Source organism: Ptychodera flava, chromosome 4 (genome assembly GCF_041260155.1).
Source record: "Ptychodera flava strain L36383 chromosome 4, AS_Pfla_20210202, whole genome shotgun sequence".
Lineage (NCBI taxonomy): Eukaryota > Metazoa > Hemichordata > Enteropneusta > Ptychoderidae > Ptychodera > Ptychodera flava.
In genome coordinates, this window is record NC_091931.1 from 6,320,399 (window position 1) to 6,340,831 (window position 20,433).

General features: G+C 39.1%; 1 long non-coding RNA gene across 1 annotated transcript; it reads left to right on the forward strand.

Moving 5' to 3' along the window:
• Positions 1-4,835: 4,835 nt before the first annotated feature.
• Positions 4,836-12,938, forward strand: LOC139130778 (uncharacterized). Its single transcript, XR_011551967.1, has 5 exons — positions 4,836-5,243; positions 7,663-7,779; positions 8,785-9,023; positions 11,851-11,995; positions 12,562-12,938. It is a non-coding gene; the product is annotated as an uncharacterized lncRNA (long non-coding RNA).
• Positions 12,939-20,433: the final 7,495 nt, after the last annotated feature.

Below are 20,433 nucleotides of genomic sequence, written 5' to 3' on the forward strand. Positions count from 1 at the left end.
GGTAACTGGCAAGTGAGGCAACAGTTGATTGTCTCATGAACACGATTGGGATGAGTTCCATGGCCTACTATCCATCCTGCACGTCGACACATCACGCAACTATGTCTTCCGTCCGGATTGCGACCCATTCGATGACCAACTCTTTCAACATTGGTAGGAATGAGTCGTGGTGCCGTCAGACTAGTTCCTCTTGGGGGACGTTGCCGAGATGAGAAATTACCGATCAGCTGTTTTGCTACTTGGGCGCAAAACATGAGCTGACGTCTGTATCTCGATCCACTTTGACTGTATCCATGAACTGATGCCATGTTGTGGAAAGCGTTCATGAGTGCCTTGTTCAGCTCGTGGTAAAACACAGCTCTGTGCCACCGTGGCGATGATCGACCTGGCGTGTAGTAAGCCAGCTGTTGATCGGTCAAGTCAACACCTCTGAAGTACTGATTGTACATTACAGCAACGTTCGGGCATAGTACTTCAATTCGTTCAAAAGCACCGGTTCTTTTATCTTTACATCGGCGCCTCACTAGCGCTCGATTCCCCGGCGAAAGTGTCGGTGGTCTAACATGGACTACCATGTTAGTTCATGGTCATATGACCATGTTCAACCTTGGTAGTTCATGGTCGACCATGTTTGTTAAATGGCACAAATTACCATGGTTGTCCATGGTCACCAACCATGGTCAACCACGGTAAACCAAGGTAGTTAACCATGGTTAACCATGGTTGACCATGGGCATCAAACGTGGTTGACCATGTTATTAACCTTGGTCAACCATGATCACCGACCAATGGTATTTGATGGGTTTTGAAACAAAACCCAGGGTGGAAAATTGTCAGAACGGAAAAAATCTTTGTATAAACCTCACCTTAACTCTGCAAAACAACAGTGATCCCTGATTGGTGTCAATATAACTTGACAGACTCGCTTAAGGATCAGCAAACTTAGCCTCCATTATAGTGTCCACTGCAATAACAGCCAAGCCCTTCAGATTCTATCAAAGATCATCCTCCAACATCTTCTGAGTGTTTCCCTGAATGTTCGATGAGCAAAAAACCCCAAAATTTCTCCCAAAATCGATGTTAAAAGCACAGCTACTTTTCCAGTTGTTCACTGAACAGACAATCTGTTTGAAGTGAATTTTGAAGATGGCTGCTTCAAATGAGCCAATCAAATGCATTGCTTTATGACATGTGACAGCATGGTAAAGGGTCAAAGGTCCAATGACAATGGACCTATGACCTTGCCTATGTTGATATCATGTTTCGAGGCAAACATTGAGTGAGACTCAGATAGTCTTAACTTCCTGCCATTGTAGCAGTGCTCTCATGCCCTCCATGTCAATAATTCCAAGAAATTCAGCTCGATATTTGTCCACAGTCTTCTGACATGAACAAGAATACAGCAAATTGGTCTAAGCTTCCCTGGCAACGACATTAATTCTCTCTAACAACTGTGAATGATGTCAAGAGACTCAACTATGTAAATATAGGAGTGTATATACATACAGCCTATTATCAATATGATCATCAAGAAAATTGGGCATCAATATTAAACTCATGAGTCATCAAATATCATGGTCAACCATAGTTGACCATCGATAACCATGGTCATAAATACAATCAGTCATCAAATACCATGGTCAACCATGGTAGCTGATATCCATAAACAGGTCAGCCATGATAGACCGTGGTTCACTGTGGTAGACCATAGTATTGAATGCCTACTGTGGTCTCATATCATAGTCGACCATGGTAGTTTATGGTCAAACATCAAAAACCATCAAATACCTTGTTTACCATGGTACATCACAGTTGACATTTCGCCGGGGTCGGTCTCCGTGCAGAGACTGCCGTACTCATAAATTCACCATTTTTGTGTCTTTCCAGGCACATACTGTCATTGCGCCGTCTTGAAATACCGAGAAACTACCACGTGGCCATCGCTCTTCGTCGTCAGCATCAGGCGGTACGACTTGTGGATCATAGTTTGCGGCATTCTTTACTTCATTGGGTAAACCTAAGGTGTACATTCTGCAGGTTCCCGTGGCAGCAATATTATGCACGTAGAGATGGTCAAACAACGGGGCAGAAGTGTAATATGAGTCCATAATGACATGATGTCCTAACTCATAGTAAGGTCGAATCAGCCGGGAAACAACTTTCCCAGGTCTATTTCCCCTGAAAACTCGGGGGTCGTCTGCAGCATCGGGATCAAGCGGGTGATGACAGTTATCAGCGACAGGTTGATGGACTTCGTCGTTGAAAAGTAACCCGTGGCGACTCACTGAGAGTGTTAACTGTCATGCCATATTTATGCGGTTTTACAGGATTATAGAGAACATTCTTTGTGCGGCCCGGTAAGGGATGACTCCTTCGTCGATTGCCAGTTCGCACATCGGGCTCCGGTGCATTCGGCTGTTTGCATTCACTCGATCAATGACATTTCGTACTTTCAACATCCTATCCCGTTTCTCACTTATTTTTTGGGCTGTATACATGGCTGTGTTACGAGCACAGTAGGGCTGTGTGCTGTAGTATAAATATCGCATCAGTAGCTTGAAGCGATCATGGGAAAAAGTTCTCTTGACGAAATTATGACCGAAGCAAACATGGTCCGACCAATACAGCTGGATTTCAGGCTGCCAGCAAATTCCGAATAGCACCATCACTCCAATGAATGCTCTCATTTCGACAACTGTCGTCGGTGTCCAGGCCGATCTTTGCCGTTCCCTGGCATTTGCCCTTCTCCTCTGTCTAGCGTAACGATTAGTGCATCGGGTAATGAATCTTATCAGATCCTCGTCGAATATTTGCAAAAACCATTCGACTTCTGAAGCATCGTCTGGCAGCGGGTTGATAAGCCCCGGCTCTGGACCAATGAACTCCGGTAAAAAAATTGAAATTACCAGTTCATAGGTCTGTGTATGGTCTGTTCACGGTACCACCGGCAATACTCGTTTCGTAGTATTCCTGTCTACTCTCTATTTCTTGTTGCATCGTGGTTTCTCACTGCCTGTAATATACAAGCGAGAGAAAGAGATGAGCTTTACGAACCAATGTTTGACGTCAGCGGCAACAGATGTGCCGTCTAAAATTTCTAATGTTTGCGTACAGTATAAACACTTTGAGGTCACACGAACGGACGCATGTTTCCCAGGCAGAGAAACAGTAAACACCGCCGATGACAAATAACATTCACTCGCACTTCATTTTTCATATGTATTTCATGATTCTATTCAGATAATAAATTCATGAAATGCATTTTTTCTTTGATATGTAAATAACGAACACCCCAGATTGCTACACATGGAGGTATTTTCTCACTTTGCCCAATATTTCATGGATCGTTCTCGAGAGAACAGATCGTCTGGTTATTGATAAAAACCTTTTTTTCGCGCGATCCGACGGCTGAGCGAGGTCGTGCAAACCTTAGTAGAAAGGAAGCAGTCACCGCAGTGTTAATCAAAGTGAAAGTGTGAAAAGGAAAGGTTTTATATGCCGAACACTATGAAAAACATTACGACTGGAAACTGTACCGCCAGCTGAGAATAGTAATGCCCACAGCGATGGAGAACACTTATCCTTGAGCTGAGAAAACCAGACCATCATTTCGAAATAGAGCTGCAGATTCGAGAAGCTCGTTCAAAATAGCTAGGTACACCCCATGAAGAGGTGGTTTCAAGTCTTGAGGGCAAATTTCGCCTCCTCATTCAGAAATCGTACGTTTGTTTTTCCAGGAGATACACCATTAGACACAAAATTTGCACATAAAGGGGTCGCCAGTAAGCACGTGGTCAAATCTGGCATGAGAAACAATATGAAATGTTGGGTAAAGCCAGTCCAAAATAAACTGATTTGAACTTTTGTGTTTTGTAATTTATACCACTGCAGTAACATTACCTTTTTTGACAACATCACACAATGTAATACGTTTTGAAACTGAATACTCCAACGTATTCTGTGTCTCCTTTGCTAAAAAATACGGTATGCTGATTACCATGTAAGGAGATGATGACGTCAAGACAGATTTGTAGTGCGTTTGGTCTTGGATAGTGCACGAAGTTTTGTCGAGGTAGCTTGTGTATTTATTTCCTAAATGGGAGAGATTAGGGTTGATCTAAAAGAAGGCCGAAGAATGTTATGATACTCTAAGCGAGCTGAACTCCAATGCGAATGGTTGGATAATTTGGAGGATGTCTAGAATGATCTCGTCTCATTAAGATTATTTGGCGGTCAGTATTGAATTTCAACTGCGTCACAAGTTTGCGAAATGAGTATTCCGTCGAACGGTCAACGAACGATATTTTAGAAATCTGGAGACATGGCACATCGCATTATTATTTTAATATTTTATATTTTACAAAAGATGTAAGAAGCAATGATTTTGTCAAAAATTCTGAAAAAATATATAGGAAGATTTGATCGCGAACACATTTTCACTTGGGGTCAACATGGGGTCGCAGCTATGTTGCCTCAAATCTTATTTCTGTCTGCACTCAAAACTCAAAAATGTCGGATATGAACCTGAAAAATCGATGTAATTTTGTCAAACTTCGGCGAAATTTCAGGCTATAGACAAGATTTCATCTTGGTAAGGTAAATTTACTGAAATTTGATCGACAAATAATCCTGAGCTTGAACGTGACAGCTCGCCTTCTCCGGGAAGTCAATTATCCAGCTGCCCATACACCAGTTGCCCACATGCCGGGTTTATGAGATTGTTTTCAAGCGACGGCGGCAGACCGTACGGGGCTCTGGATATGAACCTACCGCCGGTGAAGCTGTAATAACTGTTGCGTTGTTTTTAGCATCTAGTGCAAGAAGCGATATACAAAGTTGTATGCAAATGAGAACAAGTGTCGCGAAGTGTAGCGAAGCTAAATTAACACTACAATTGAAAGCTTAATGTGTTAGAAGTGTTGGTTTGTATTGTATAAAGCATTCTGTAAAATTTGAACATTCAGTTTCGTTGACGTATTGTCGAAATAAAGCTGAGAATGGCGTACTTGATTGCTTGTCATGGAAGGATATACATGTGTAAAGCGGACCTATGTTTCGCTGACCGCACACGGTCGGCGCGGTGACCGGTACTGTGGATGCAGAATGAAACCCTTGGCCTCGGCGAAAGTTAACTCAACGCGGCGCCGTATAGGCTACATCGTACTCAAGCCAAGTCTCACCGTTGTAGGGTAACAGCTCTGATGATAACTTATTTGCTCGAGTTGTGAAGTCCATCCTCCCACGTAAGTACTTCTGTACTGCCAATTAAAATATGTTAGTAGAGCTGTGCGTGCGTGCCACGAGTCGACTGTGTGTTCAACACACCACCGTCCCTCGTGGGTGGAGGGACGGTGAACACACTGACTCACAGCCCTGCCACGCAGAGGTACGCTCGATCATATTATACTCGAATTGACTGAATTTGATATATTCATTGCACTGATTTCGGTGTATAGTCGATCATATGTGGTGTGACAGTTGTGTCAACATATGGTCATACGCTAGAACCGCCGAGGATCGAAAGAGTGAACGTTGCACGAAACCGCAGGTTATTCACGGCATGGGTATATTAGCTGTGCGTGGCAGGACTGTGTTTTACCGGGGTTATACGGCCTCCCGCCTTATAACGCCGGTAAAACATTGCCCTGCTGCCACGCAGAGCTGGGGGTTTTACCCCTTTCGTCAGCTGAGGTAACCTGATGATTCACTGTATAAGTATCGCCGTGCGTACAGGTCTCAGGCGTGGCGGAGGCCGTAACGCCGGGAATACAGACCTGTACGCAGGGCTACGTAGTGTACTTGCTTAGTCACACACGTTCTTTTTCGTGTTCGTGTCTTAGATTTTTTCATATGTGGAACACGTACACGTACATACGTACGGGAGCTGAATTGCATTACATACGCTGGCGATTCAGTGTACTGTACAGAGATGTTTGATTAAAACGATATGGCATCAGCGGCCAGGAGGTATCATACGGATAGAGGTCACACGTGAGATCATGGAGGTAGAAGGAGAGATTACCTCCATGGTGAGATCAAGCTTGTTCTCACGGGATCGGAAGCAGCTGTGCCGAGCCCGTATGCTTTATGTTCGGACAGTGCATGCACTGACGAAATTTTTGTCAAGTAAAATGGTTTACATGCTGTACAGTATCATGGATCGTAAGCATGAGTGTGTGTTCACAGTTTCCTTACCTACACTCATGGAGCTAGGAACAAATACCATTTCTGGCTCCATGCTAAACTGGTGTATAAAAACTCCGGTGTGTGCATAGTTAATATTTAACTTTGCAAATTATTGCATATTTAACTTTCATGGAGTCACAGATTTGATAATCATTTTCATTCTGAAGGTCTGAAAGTCCGCTCTACAATTATTGTTTACATGTAGCGTTCAGGAAATCAATCGAACGGGACCTTGTAAACTTCCGGTTCAGGGGAAAGGCTGGCAGGTAAATGAACAGAGGCCACATATAATCCATGTAGTGCATTTGGTGAAATTCCAAAATTTAATTTCTTGTACATAAATGCCCTTATCACAGATATTTTAACAATATTAATTAATGATTAATGTAATTAATGTTATAGAAATAATGGGTGATGCTCTGACCATTATTATTCATTTATGGCCAAGGGCGAGAGGAAAGTCAAGAATTTACAAGGCTTAGCGAGCAAGCTTATTTTGGCTTTCAGTCTTGCCAAAGCCTATAGATAAACGTTAATGGTCGGGGCAGAGCCTGTTATTTCCATGATATTACCAACAAACCCTAGAAAATCATCAAGATTTACAAAAATTTCCCATGTGAAAGACAACGGAGCCCCAGAACTTGTGCAATATTGCCTGAATACATGGGTTTATGTGCCAGAGAACAGGTGACAATTTGCCAGACACCAGGATGGCACATAAACCCATGTATTCAGGCAACAATATTTTTATTACATGCCTCTGGTTATAAATGCTGTATGACATTTAGTTATATGCTGGACATTTTCAAACAGTTTTACCATTATTGACCAGCATCAAACGGATTTTAACGAAGGTCAAAATAGAAGTGTGCACATGTATATTTTACATCTATCATTCAGGGTCTACTTAGATGTCGAAAACATTGTAGGGCTTCACTGGCCTTGGTAACCATGGAAACCAGTCAGTACATCGTTCACCGACCCCCTAACTCCCCGGATGTTCCTTTTCAAATCAATTCATTGATTTGCACTCACATCAAGGCATGTAATAAGCAATGCACAGTCATGGCCACCCTAAAAATTTGTCAAATCTGGAGATTTTTTAAAAAAATGTATAACTTGGGCCACAAGTGCTTCATTTTGTTTTTGTGATTGATTATGATCTTTGTACAATTGACAATTTACATTTTTGATGAAAAGTCACAATGTTAGCAGCATTATTTATATTCATGGACATCAAAACAAACCATTACATAATGTGTATTTGTGGTCAGTCACATGGTTCTGCTCCACCAATTAAATGAGATGTCTATAGCATGGTAATACATAATGAATGAGTGTATGATTTTACTGATCTTTTGACCCATATATCATAGCTTCTATGATTAGAAAGTTGAGTATCCATTGTACAGACGGTGAGAAATAGGACTATCTGCAAGATTCTAATTCATTGTATTCGTTGACATTTGCCTACAGCTGTTAGTATACCTCGCGTAACCTGGTCGTAAAGCCTCAGAGGTACATGTATGTGAAACTTAGAAGGAACAAGAATCAAAAGATTGATAACTGCTCTTTGACAAAATCCTTCATCAGGTAAGATTTGATTTTCAATTTCCTGCACATGTCTCGTTCGTTATCAGTTAAGCTTTTCACATGCTCGGTTTTATTTGGCGGAATTGTAATACTTTCTTCAACATCAACTCCCTCAATGCTCTCTACGTAACTTTAATACATGTAAGTATTTCAGAATATGCGTCTGTAGTGTGATCTCCTTGGCAAAAAATTCAACAGGACAAAATAGAGCAAGTGCAAATGAAATTCATGAAGTTCTTCTGTTTCAAACATAGCATCCTTACAGCTGAAATAATAATGGATAATTCTGCAAGCGTTTTAACCTTTAGCCTCTTTATCATTGGAGATTATTTATATTTTTATACAAATATGTGAATAATATGTATGATTGTCCCAATCATGTTTCATATTAATTTTGATGTTTCTCAGTAAACTACATGTACAAGAACTCGCAGTATAAAACTCGATGTTTTAGGTACTTGGCTCTTCAAAGATGTATGGCTACTTTAAATGAATCGTGCATTTCCAACCCTGCCATTGACAACACTTATCTTGTCAAAGTTTCAGATGCTTGGTCAGAATGCCATGCTTAAATTTGTACATTTTTAATGGTTTCATATAGTTTGTTGTTTGTTGTTTATTGTTATTGTACTTCATGCATTCATATATATTATTATGTTTATTTTATGGAGCCTGTTAATGTGACTTGTTCCTGTTGGTCTTTCTTTGAAATAAATATATAAAGATATTGCTACTTGCTTGAATACACGTCTTGACCTACATTATGTACCTGTTTCCTTTAAAAAGGTCCACAATCACCAGTGATTACAATGGGTTTAGGGCAAAGTTATACCAGTGATGGAAGGTTTAATTAAAATTACAGAAGTCATAAACAATCAAGTTGTCTTATCTTGCATATAAAAAGCCATGTTTTAGAATGAACTGATGTAAACTAATGTCAGCAATTTGCAGGAGATAATATTTACATTGCATGATTCAAGTTAATGTTTCTTTTCACCCAATCAGATTCAAGATCCCTTGCTGAGGCAGTGCATACTGGGCAATGACAACCAGGTGAAAAGCAACATAGTGACAATACCATCCTCCATTGCAAAGCATATACACAGTGTGTGGCTATGCAGAGAGCCAACACTGAACAGAGATGATGGTGTTGTCATCAATGCAGAGCAAAAACCTGTGGAATTGAGGGAATCTTTCATCAATATATTATTTTCCTAAGACAATGGGTCCTTGCTGTGGCACAGGTTTGTACTTACACTGTTCAGTGTTTCCACTGGGTAAATTTTCCTTAAACCATTCTGGCTAATTGAGACCAAATTGATTAGCCAGAACTATAGCCATCAAAATTACATGTAATTGCATTTATGATTTTTATCCAACTGACAGTTGTATATATATACTCAGGTGGGTCCTATCAGTTGCTACAGTGGCAAGATGACATTAAACTGGTCCAATAATCATTTCTATTCAAGGTAATACATTACCAGGTCCATTGGACATTTGTGATTTAAAAATTTAAGTAGGACTCATCCTGACCGACTGATAATTAGTGGCAATGAAAATAAACAACTATTTTTTATGGAACAAACTGCTTTCTTAATAACATTCACAACAAATTTATTTCCTGTGTGCCACACACTTATGTGACTTAATTTTGCACTTTTGTAAATGTATCAAGATGTATTACAAGTATTGCATCATTGACAGGGTAACTTCAAGATGTTTCCTTTGAAAGATCCATAGCTTCTGCCTCAATCATCAAGTGCTTTCAGTTCTCCAATCACAGAGTCTGATTATTAAACCAACTGTTCACTTAAAGAAGGTGTACTCCAAGCAGTAAATGCTTAATAGTTTCAAAATCAAACTGGGTGTATACATGTATTTTAAAATATCCTGTCTGGCCACTTTATATGTCTTACAGAAAAAAAAAGCTGACTCTTCTCTTATTAAAACACTAGTCATGGAAATTCAACAAACTATTCCTGGTACACTTTCTTTTTTGTAACTACTACTACCCTGCAACTCTGCGGACAACCTGTGCAATTATCTTTTTGCTTAATTGCACTCGAACACGACTTAGCATGTCGCAGTGTGCTGCTTGTTGTTCAGCGTAGTAAACATTCAACAGGACAACATCACGTGTACACATCATGGCAGGAGGTGACCCCAGCCTATATCCACAAATACATGTACACAGTATGGAAGATAACCCGGGCCTATCCTCAATCCAAATGCATTCACATGGTATGGAAGATGGCACAGACATATATCCACAATACACATAATATATGCAATGGAGGATGGCCTAAGCCAATACACATACATGCACACAGTATGTACATGTATGATGAATCAGCTGGCCTATATAGAATACAAAATGGGAGATGACTAAGGCCTATCATTAATACAAACAGTCTGTACCTGTATCGTATTCAGGATAGGCCCAGGTCATTTTCAAAAATGTGTACCTGTATTGTATTCAGGATAGGCCTGGGTCATCTTCCATAGCAGGTACCTGTATGTGTATTCTGGATAGTCCAGAGTCACCTGCGATGCTGAGTAATTGTTTTGTGGATAGGCCTGGGTCATTGTATTTGCATAGGTTATAACATTTGCATGAAGTTTGGCTCAGGACGTCATCCAATTGACAGTTTACCACACTGTGCTCATTAATAGCTGCCTCTGAGTTTGCTGCAGTAGTGTCCTACGGTGACGTTTTTGAAACACTGGTTTCATTTTATTCACCACCCTTGCTGTCATTGGCTGCTGTTGTCTGCTTAGTTTTTGAAAATATACTGCAATCAGTATTTCCTGACTATGTTAAAGCATTGTTTACAAAGCACTTGTCATAAAATAACAAGGTCATTGCATGCAGCCATCTGAAAGCATGGCATATAACTTCATAAGTTACTGATTATAATAGTTTTCTGAGACTGCACACTAAAGCAAGGAAAGAATGACCACCAGGGATGTTAAAAAATCTCTCTGCCTTTTAAAGGTGGAGCCTCCCTTTAAAAGGACGCAAAGCTATAGCAGCGTTCATTGTGTTAGTGGACACCAAACAGTCAACACAAGGTTACACGCTCCAGAAAATGCCACTTTTAGTTTTCCCCGGCCACAAGAAGGCAGACAGACTGCCAAGCGGTCAGCGTGAAGTTGCTGCCGATCGGACTCTGTGGTTATATTAAAAGTCTAACGCGACTAGAAGACAATTTTTTTAGGAAATTTGAGTGTTTGTTGTGACTGTTGGCGATTTAAACTGACCGTCAATCAAACGCTTGTATAAACTCTGTTTGCAGGATTAGCAAAAGGTGATAAAAGGTTGAGATCAGTTTGTGTAATTAATGTTATAGAAATCAAACATCGTACTGGCCAAGTGTTTGACTGGGAGAAGAACTCCACTAATGCGAGAACCTGGGATTGAAAAGTGCGGCTTTAACTGCACTCTTGATCAGCCCCCTGAAAATAGCACAGACCAGTTTGGCGAAGGATAGTTGAAAAATATTTCCCAATCTGCAGACATTTCATTTGCCATTTCACGCTCTTGCGAATGGCAGCGGAAACACTGCTGTTGTCATACACATTTGTAGTCCTTTTTTTAAAATACCCTCTTGAGTAGATCAAATGTATTACACCTCTACCATACTATTTAATCAGTAACTTTGTTGTGATAATCATTGCTTACACATTTTTGGTAAAGTTATTTTCTCTTATTTAGCTGAATTTGCTAAAAAATTTTCTTGCCACTTGGCACTCTATGAATTGCCTAGTGAAATGCAGATGATATGATAAATGCACATGACTAGACATTCAATACATGTAGCTTCATTCGTAGGATCCATAAAACTGTTATGATGAAGTATATTCCAATGAGAGAATACATCTGGTATGCACACGTGATTTAGAATGTTTACATGTGTCTAATGCTTATCATCATTAGGGTTAAGGACATACAGAGTGTTTGCAATTCATTGTAGTACATCCCATCACCAAATGTATTTTAATCATTCCGGTTATCATTGTTATTTAAAGAGTTATAAGTAATCACGAGTCTATGTGTTTACAATTCAGGATCAGCAGTGCATGCTGCGCAATATCAAGGATGAGAAATACCATTGACCTTGACAAAGAGCATTAAAGACAAAGTGGAGGGCTTAGGATTGGACTTGGATCATGACATTATTACGAAAGATGAATGGAAATGATCAAACAACAGGTAAATTTCCATTTTAGTCCTTGCACCACAGTATATATACACAAGTGGCTGTTGCAAAGATGTGCTGGAACTGGTATCTTGTAACTTGCACAAAGTGTTTATGTTAGTTGTCTTTATAGCTATACACATGTCTAGCATGTTTACAATTACAAGAATACTATTTAGAATCACAGGTTCACAAAAATATTAGTGATACATTTCTGTATTTTAATTGACATTGCCAGCTGCAACTATGTAGGTACATCAGTTTTACACTAATTCATCCTGAATTATACACAACATGCATGTGACAGCAATCCTCATTCTTAAACTGTGCAGGACATTGGTTGTTGCCAATCTACATTGTATTACATATGACATGAGCAAGAAGGAAAAAGTATGGTTTAGATGTCTAGGTTAGAGAAACATGCATATAGCGGAGAGAAAAATAAATTTATTGGTCCTTTACACAAGAATTCTTGGATATGTGACACACAAATAAACTAACTTTTTGTGAAGAGAAATTATTATCTTCCATGATTTGTCCATGATTATCTTCCATGAGTTTATTATTATTACTATGTTAGGGAACAGGTGTGTATATCCATGCAGAAGAGGAAGCAGGATAAATCCAAAACCGACTATAAGGCAGCATTTTACCATTCAAAGAAAGGAACCAACCACCAGGGACAGTTGTCTCAAGATGAAGACAGTGGGATTGCACCTCCATTTGGTAGAGGATTTCCTATTAGTCAGTATGGTGGAGAGACGTGCACCCTTACACTGCTCAGCACACAGATTTGTGTATGTTAGGATCAGAGGCTCCTAAACCATAGCACCTACCACAGATAAAGAGTGGCCAACTTAACAGACAAAACCCTCAATACTAAGCATCATCAGTACAGAACTGTTGAAGGTATATAATTATATACCTGGATATATAATTATATAATTATATATCCAGCTCATATAATTATATCAGCTCATAGAGAGGAAAAATTCAACTTTCAGAGCACTGAGAAAAGACAATTATTATTTCATGCCTCCCCTCAGTATCATGGTGATCTCTGTAGTATAGTAACGGACCTGTAGCTAGTTGTCACTTGTGATGATTGTTTATAAACATTCCATTATAACTTCTTTTTCTGCTCCAGAGGGTGTACATGTCAATCAGGACCCAGATTTACATATACTTGTCATTAACATTGCAATGTGCACATGTATGATACACTTTGTTTCCCAATGAGCTTCCAGAAGAAGAACAAAAAACTGGAGTTGATATCAAAAGAAATTGTGAAAAATTCATCAAAAAATTACAGCAACTGGAGCCCAAATTTCATGGGGAGCTGTCATTATTTACGGAGTACAGGTCGGAGAGGAGATGTTGGAGGAATTTCGTCAGAAACTCTAAATTTGAGTACCCCCAAACCATGATGAATTTGAGTAACCCCCCCTCCCTTACATGGAAATTTTGACTGACCCCCACACTCAATTTTGAAAAGTTAAATTTCAATACATGTATTTCTACAATTTACATAAATACAGCAAGAGGAAAGACCATTCAAATCCTTGTGTACCTGCGAGATAATCATTGGTTATCTCATGACGGTTGAACAAGGTGAAACCAACAAAATGAAATTCAAAGTCACAACAAAACATAGATGTCAAAGGTTACACTATAACCAGTATACAACCACATACAGTTTTGTTGTATGTATGGGTATCATAACAGGGTCCTCACTAGGATATCCGACAGGGTAGACTTTGAAAGTACAGATTGAAGAACATGCAGGGCTGATGGGGAAAGTGTCCGCTTGGCTTGCTCCCCTCCCTTGCATGGAAAAGTTTGAGAAATTGTAGTGTGCATTGGTGCAGTTTGGTGTAATATCTAAGAGGTATTTTCAATGTGTAATTTTACTGAGTAAAATTTGTAGAAATTGATGTGTGAAGTAGGCAATCTGAGAGGTGTTTCAATACATTTGCACCAAAAATTGAATAACCCCCCCTTCTTTCTCTCAACATTTTGAATAACCCCCCTTATAGCTTTCAATATTTTGGGTGACCCCTTCACATTCATCTGACCCCCAGGCTGTAACTAATGATGGCTCCCTAGGAGATATATCTTCAAGCTTGTGCGATATGGATTTCAGGCAATGTCAACTTGTGGACAAAAGGATACAGAGAATGTTGCAGATTATTGCAAATGGGACTAACTTATGAATACAGCACACCAAGTCACATTCCATTATCAAGAAAAAAAGCTCAAAACTACATCTGAAGTTGGCTTTGGAGATAAAAACTATTGCTTGCAATCATCGACCCTCATTACTGGCAACGCGCTATGCCAGAGCAAAGTGTACATATTCAGAACATCAGTTTGATCGTTCATGAGATTCAATGTTAAGTACCAAGTATTGTTGTTGGGGACCGCTTGGCAAATAAACTTAATATATTTCAATATTACTAAGATTACACAAGAAACCACAGCAGTTGCCTGTCCCATTTTCTCGAAGGTGTATGTTGCAATAAGTGAAAATATTTCAACAAAATTCACCTTTAGCAGTCAGACAAGCTTATGAAAAATAGAGATTTATATATGTAATCATCACTTGTTTATTTGTATTCTAATGGATATAACTTTAAAAGAACAGACAGGGAATCAAACTGTTTTCTATTTTAGCTCTGCAGTTAGTGTGAATGAGCCTATCTTGTGTACCCTGGTAGGTGTGTGTTGTGTTGTGGTCATCCGTCAACTTTTAGCATTTTTGGGGGTGAATTTGCTTTTAAGCTTCACTATCAGCAAAGCAGAGCTAATCTAATGAGTGGATATGTATTGTTGTTTGTCAGCCTTTAGCTCTGCTGTCAGCAATGCGGAGCTTATCAAATGGGCTGATTTTACGTCATTGCCCATCTCTCCCTCCGTCCATCATCCGTCCGTCCGTCATCCATCACAATTGCGCTCTTCTCTGAAATCACATAAATTGTCTGGTTGCTTTGAAATTTGATACTCGTGCAGAATTTGCATATTTCTATATTTTAGGTATTTTTTGCTGTTTTTGGTCACAAAATCTATTTCTCTGAAGTTGCTTATCTGATTGCCTTTAAAATTTTATATGCATTTCACTTGGGGTGACCTCAGTTAGGTTAATTGTTCAAATTTTAGTGAAATATGCAAATTTGTATTTTGAGGCAATTCTTGTCATTTTTTTAGTCCCCATGGACACCGTCCGGGGGACTTATAGGTTTGGCCATGTCGTTGCATCCGTCTGTCCATGCATGCGTGCGTCCATTCACGCAGATATCTCAGAGATGCCTGGAGCGATTTCACTCACACTTGGTACAAGGATTACTTCATAAATCATACATATGCAAATTGATTTGTTTTGTGATATGATCCAATATGGCTGCCATGCGGCCATTTTGTTACGATTTTTTTATGTGCAGAGCCATAACTCAGGCACATCTCAACCGATTTTATTCAAAGTTGGTACAAGGACATTGACCTATATCATACATATGCACGTCAATTTGTTTCACGAAATGATCCAATATGCCGGCATGACAGCCATTTTGTTATTGGACACCGTGGTGCGAAGCACCAAAGGTGTCCTATGTCGCCACAATGTCTGTGTGTGTGTCCGTCTGTCCGTCCGTCTGTCCGTCCGTCTGTCCGTCCGTCCGTCCGTAGACAGATTTTGTTCCACTCATAACTTAAGAACCCTTAGGTCCAATGTCATGCAATTTGGTATTTGGTATTATCATGATGAGACTTAGATCTGATTAGATTTTGGTGGGTGTGGCTTATTAATTAATTGCTCATTTGCATATTTTATGACTTTTTTCGTTCACGCAGATATCTCAGAGACGCCTGGAGCGATTTCGTTCAAACTTGGTAAAAGGATAGTACTCTACCTCATACAGATGCACGTTGATTTGTTTCACAATGCGATCAAATTTGGCCGTGTTAGAGGACTTTTTAGTTTTCACCTCCATAGACTCCCATGTATAAGGCAGTCCATAGACTCCCATGTTTAAGGCAGTCCATAGACTCCCATGTATACGGCAGTCCATAGACTCCCATGTATAAGGAAGTCCATAGACTCCCATGTATAAGGCAGTCCATAGACTCCCATGTATAAGGCAGTCCATAGACTCCCATGTATAAGGCAGTCCATAGACTCCCATGTATAAGGCCAAGAAAAATAAAAATTTAGTTTCTCATCGTATTCATATTGCAAAAAGGATGCAGTGACACAGTTTTTAGTCCCCACAGATAAAGTCCAGGGGGCTCATAGATTGGGTCATGTCAGTCCGTTAGTCCATCCATGTGAGTCCATCCGTTCATGCAGATATCTCATACGCTTTGACAAAATGTCACGTGACCTTTGACCTCAAATATACATATTTGTCCATAACTCGGTAACCACAAGTGCTAAACCTTTCATATATGGTATGATGGGACACCTTATGACGCCACATATTGTTCCTCGTTAATATGCACATATCTAATTTTGAGCGAGCCAATAGAGCTAGAGGTCTGATTTTTGGTATGTAGGGATAACTTAGCAATACAATTTTTTGAAAAAATGTCACGTGACCTCAATGACCTTTGACCTCAAATATACATATTTGTCCATAACTCAGGAACCACAAGTGCTACACCCTTCATATTTGGTATGATGGGACACCTTATGACGCCACATATTGTACCTCATTAATTATGTGCATATCTAATTTTGAGCAAGCCAATAGAGGTAAATGTATGATTTTTAGTATATAGGGACAGACTATAGGATAGAAATTTTTTGACAAAATGTCATGTGTCCTCGATAACCTTTTACCTAAAATACACGATTATGTCAATAAATAAGTAACCACAAGTGCTATGTCCTTTATATTTAGTAGGATGGGAGACCTTATGACAACACATGCTTTACCTCATTAATTATGCCCATATATAATTGTGGGCAAGCCAATAGAGCTAGAGGTCTGAATTTTGGCATATATGGATTAATTAGCAATACAATGGTTTTTTTTCGCAAAATGTCACGTGACCTTGATGACCTTTGACCTTGAATATGCATATATATGCATAACTCAGTAACCACAAGTTCTTTACGCTTCAATTTTGATAGGATAGTAGACCTTAGATGTCACATCTTGTACCTCATTTATTATGCACATATGTATTTCTTGGCAGGCCAATACAGCTGGAGGTCTGATCTTTTTTCCCGATTTAGAACCATAACTTAGACATGCCTCTTGTTTCAAAATGGGAACAATGACATAGACCTATGTGTCCGTAGATCTGAACATATACACTCCAGTGATACTTCTTAATGACCTCATTTCCCTGCCCCATCAAGACTAATACTCCTATTACAAGTGGGGACTATGTCATTGTCAATGACTTGTTACTTCTAGAATATACAGAATATTATCTCACATAGTGAGTGTCTGAATATTATTCTGAATTGTATTCTAAAGCACATTCTGAAAGGACTCTTCTGGAATATACAGAATATTATCTCACATAGTGAGTGTCTGAATGTTATTCTGAATTGTATTCCTAAGCACATTCTGAAAGTAACTCTTCTGAAAATTTCACATTCTTTGCCACTGCACCATCTCCCTAATACATACTGATGACCCACGGTGTCCACTCAAGTCTCACTTTGATTATAATTATTTCATGTACGGAGCCAAAAATCGGGCACTTTCAACATCAATTTTATTCAAAGTTGGTACAAGGACATTGACCTATATCACACATATGCACATCAATTTGTGTTACAATATGATCCAATATTGCCGCATGGCGACCATTTTGTTACAATTTTTTCATGTCCTTAGCCATGACTCAAACATGTATTATTTGGGGCCGTTTTTGCCATTTTTTGTGAAAAACTTTGTTTCTCAAAAACTGCTCATCTGATAGCTTTAATATTTGGCAGACATGTTCTTACTGATGATCTTATTGTGACATTGTGTATTTTTACAGCTGTCCTTAAATGAGCTATCAAAGATTTCCACCCTCTTCATCATAAGTGTCAGAAATAGGTAGTCTCTACATAACACAGCTGAGCTTTATCAGCTGCCATTACGCTTGCTTACAAATAAAAACTTTTAATGATACCAATATGTCACAAACCATTAAAAGATAGTTTCCATGTTGTTTTGAAATGAATGTATTCATGACATTGATTATCAATTGGAAAACGCCCCCTAGTACTTTTCCCTTCAGTGACTTTGCTTTGCTTCACTCACTCGGTGACCCCCTATTTTAACCATCATGGATTAGGGTGTCCCACCTTTCCAAAATTCTTGGAAAAACACTCACTGAAACCGACAAGTACATTATTCATCAACACATTTGTCTCACACATAGTTATTCTCTGCACACCACAGCAGGACTCTGTCAGCCGCTAGGTCACTTTTTGGCATAACTCTTCTTCCCTAAACATTTCAACCTTATTCAGGTCAAGTGGACCCCAGTACAGTTGGTTAAAAACAACATGTTTGAGTGTTGAAAACTTTGTGAACCTGTTTTATGCAGCTATAGGTATGATGCATCATTTTCCTCAGAATATTTCAGATTATGTACAATGATCAGTCTAGGCTTTATGTGCTCATTGGTATGCCTGTAAAAATATGCAGCCAAGTATTAAAGCTGTGTATTGGTGAAATTCTCCTGTTACACAGTAAAGACTTTTATCACAATACTGCATGCTGATTTACATGGGATCATAATCAGATCTCATCCCCAGTTGGTAGTATTGACATTGTATCAGCTGTACACTGATGTATACTTGAAGCTTCCTTACAGATGTAAGATGTAATTGATTCCTCCAGTAGTTCAAATGACATTGCAATTGTCACCTTTGTAATTAAGTAAAATATATGTTATTGTTTTCCAAGGCCTGCATATGTAAGAACACTTGGTTGATTGTGTATCACTCTTTTACAATGTAATACAGATATTTTAATGGTAAATAAAAGTTCCTAACATGCTTTTATACAACATTACATGTATTTCTGTCTCTGTCATATTGTGGGATGATCTGTGTGTGTCTCTTGTGTTTTGTACAATGTATTGGAATATATTCAAATAGATGTAAGCCATCGTGAATATCACATTAATACTCCGTGCCAAATGGCAAAGGTCATCAACTTGAATCCCACCAATTTCAATGTGTCAGAGATATTATTCATATATTATCGTAGAAAGCATTATTTTTTTCAAGAAAATTGTAAGTATACATCTATGTGTATACTTGAAGCTTCATGGGATCATAATCAGATCTCATCCCCAGTTGGTAGTATTGACATTGTATCAGCTGTACACTGATGTATACTTGAAGCTTCCTTACAGATGTAAGATGTAATTGATTCCTCCAGTAGTTCAAATGACATTGCAATTGTCACCTTTGTAAACGATTGGAACTAATTTGGGATAATTTGTTTAACTTATTTTTCAAATTTCTCAAAAGTATTAGATGCCATATAGCTGAATGTTGTAATTACTCATAAAACAAGTGTGTAACGTAAAAAGAAAAACAATTGAGCTTACATTCAGGTTAAAACGACCTTACTTCACCATCCAATTATCCTAAATTAGTTCCAATCGTGTTATATGTTTAAGTGATGAAAATAGGACACGGGAATTTCACATGATGGGTTTTGCAACATGTAAAAGTGACGTTTGAACATTAACTGTTAGATTTGTATTCATGATTGGATGTACCATTTTATCCATAATTCATACCTATAAGCTCAAAGCCACGCCTTAAAAATGTTTAAAGGCATATTATAAGACAATTCAACGAACATTGGAAAGAGGAACACAGCGGACCCAAGACATTTTGATTATGGCAGAAGCGCATCTTGGGCGATTGCAACTGCCAAGCTTATCTACCGAAAAATAAAGTCTATAGTACCAGCGAACTCTGAACGTCTCGTGTAGTCATTACTTTGAAGATTCCAGTACTTCTCAGCATGTCAAGGCGAGTAAACGAGATACACAATAAAGGCATATAGGCCTAGAATCAAAATAGTCGCAGACCCGGCGTGAGGAGACATAAATTGAATGCAAATTAATCTAGTACCGTCCGGTATCGATATTAGAATCCCGCAATTGCCGAAATTTATCGAGTAAACATCGCGGATTTCGCAGACCCGGGCTGTCGAGATATTTTAAGAGTGTAGTACTGTCTTATCGATATTAGAGTCCCGAAATCACTAACATTTAGCTTGTTGATACCGGCTATTTTAGCCTTACTCATGAGCGTGTCTATATATGATCCACATTGTGCAGTGTCGTCGTGTATCGTTACTAGTGTCCGAAACACCTTAAAAACAATCTTGCTCGAACTGTGCAGAGCATGACTTGGCACCTTTGATAGTTTTTAACAATTTCAGCTAACATGTTCACACCTGTGGGCTAATGTCGCAGAGATGTG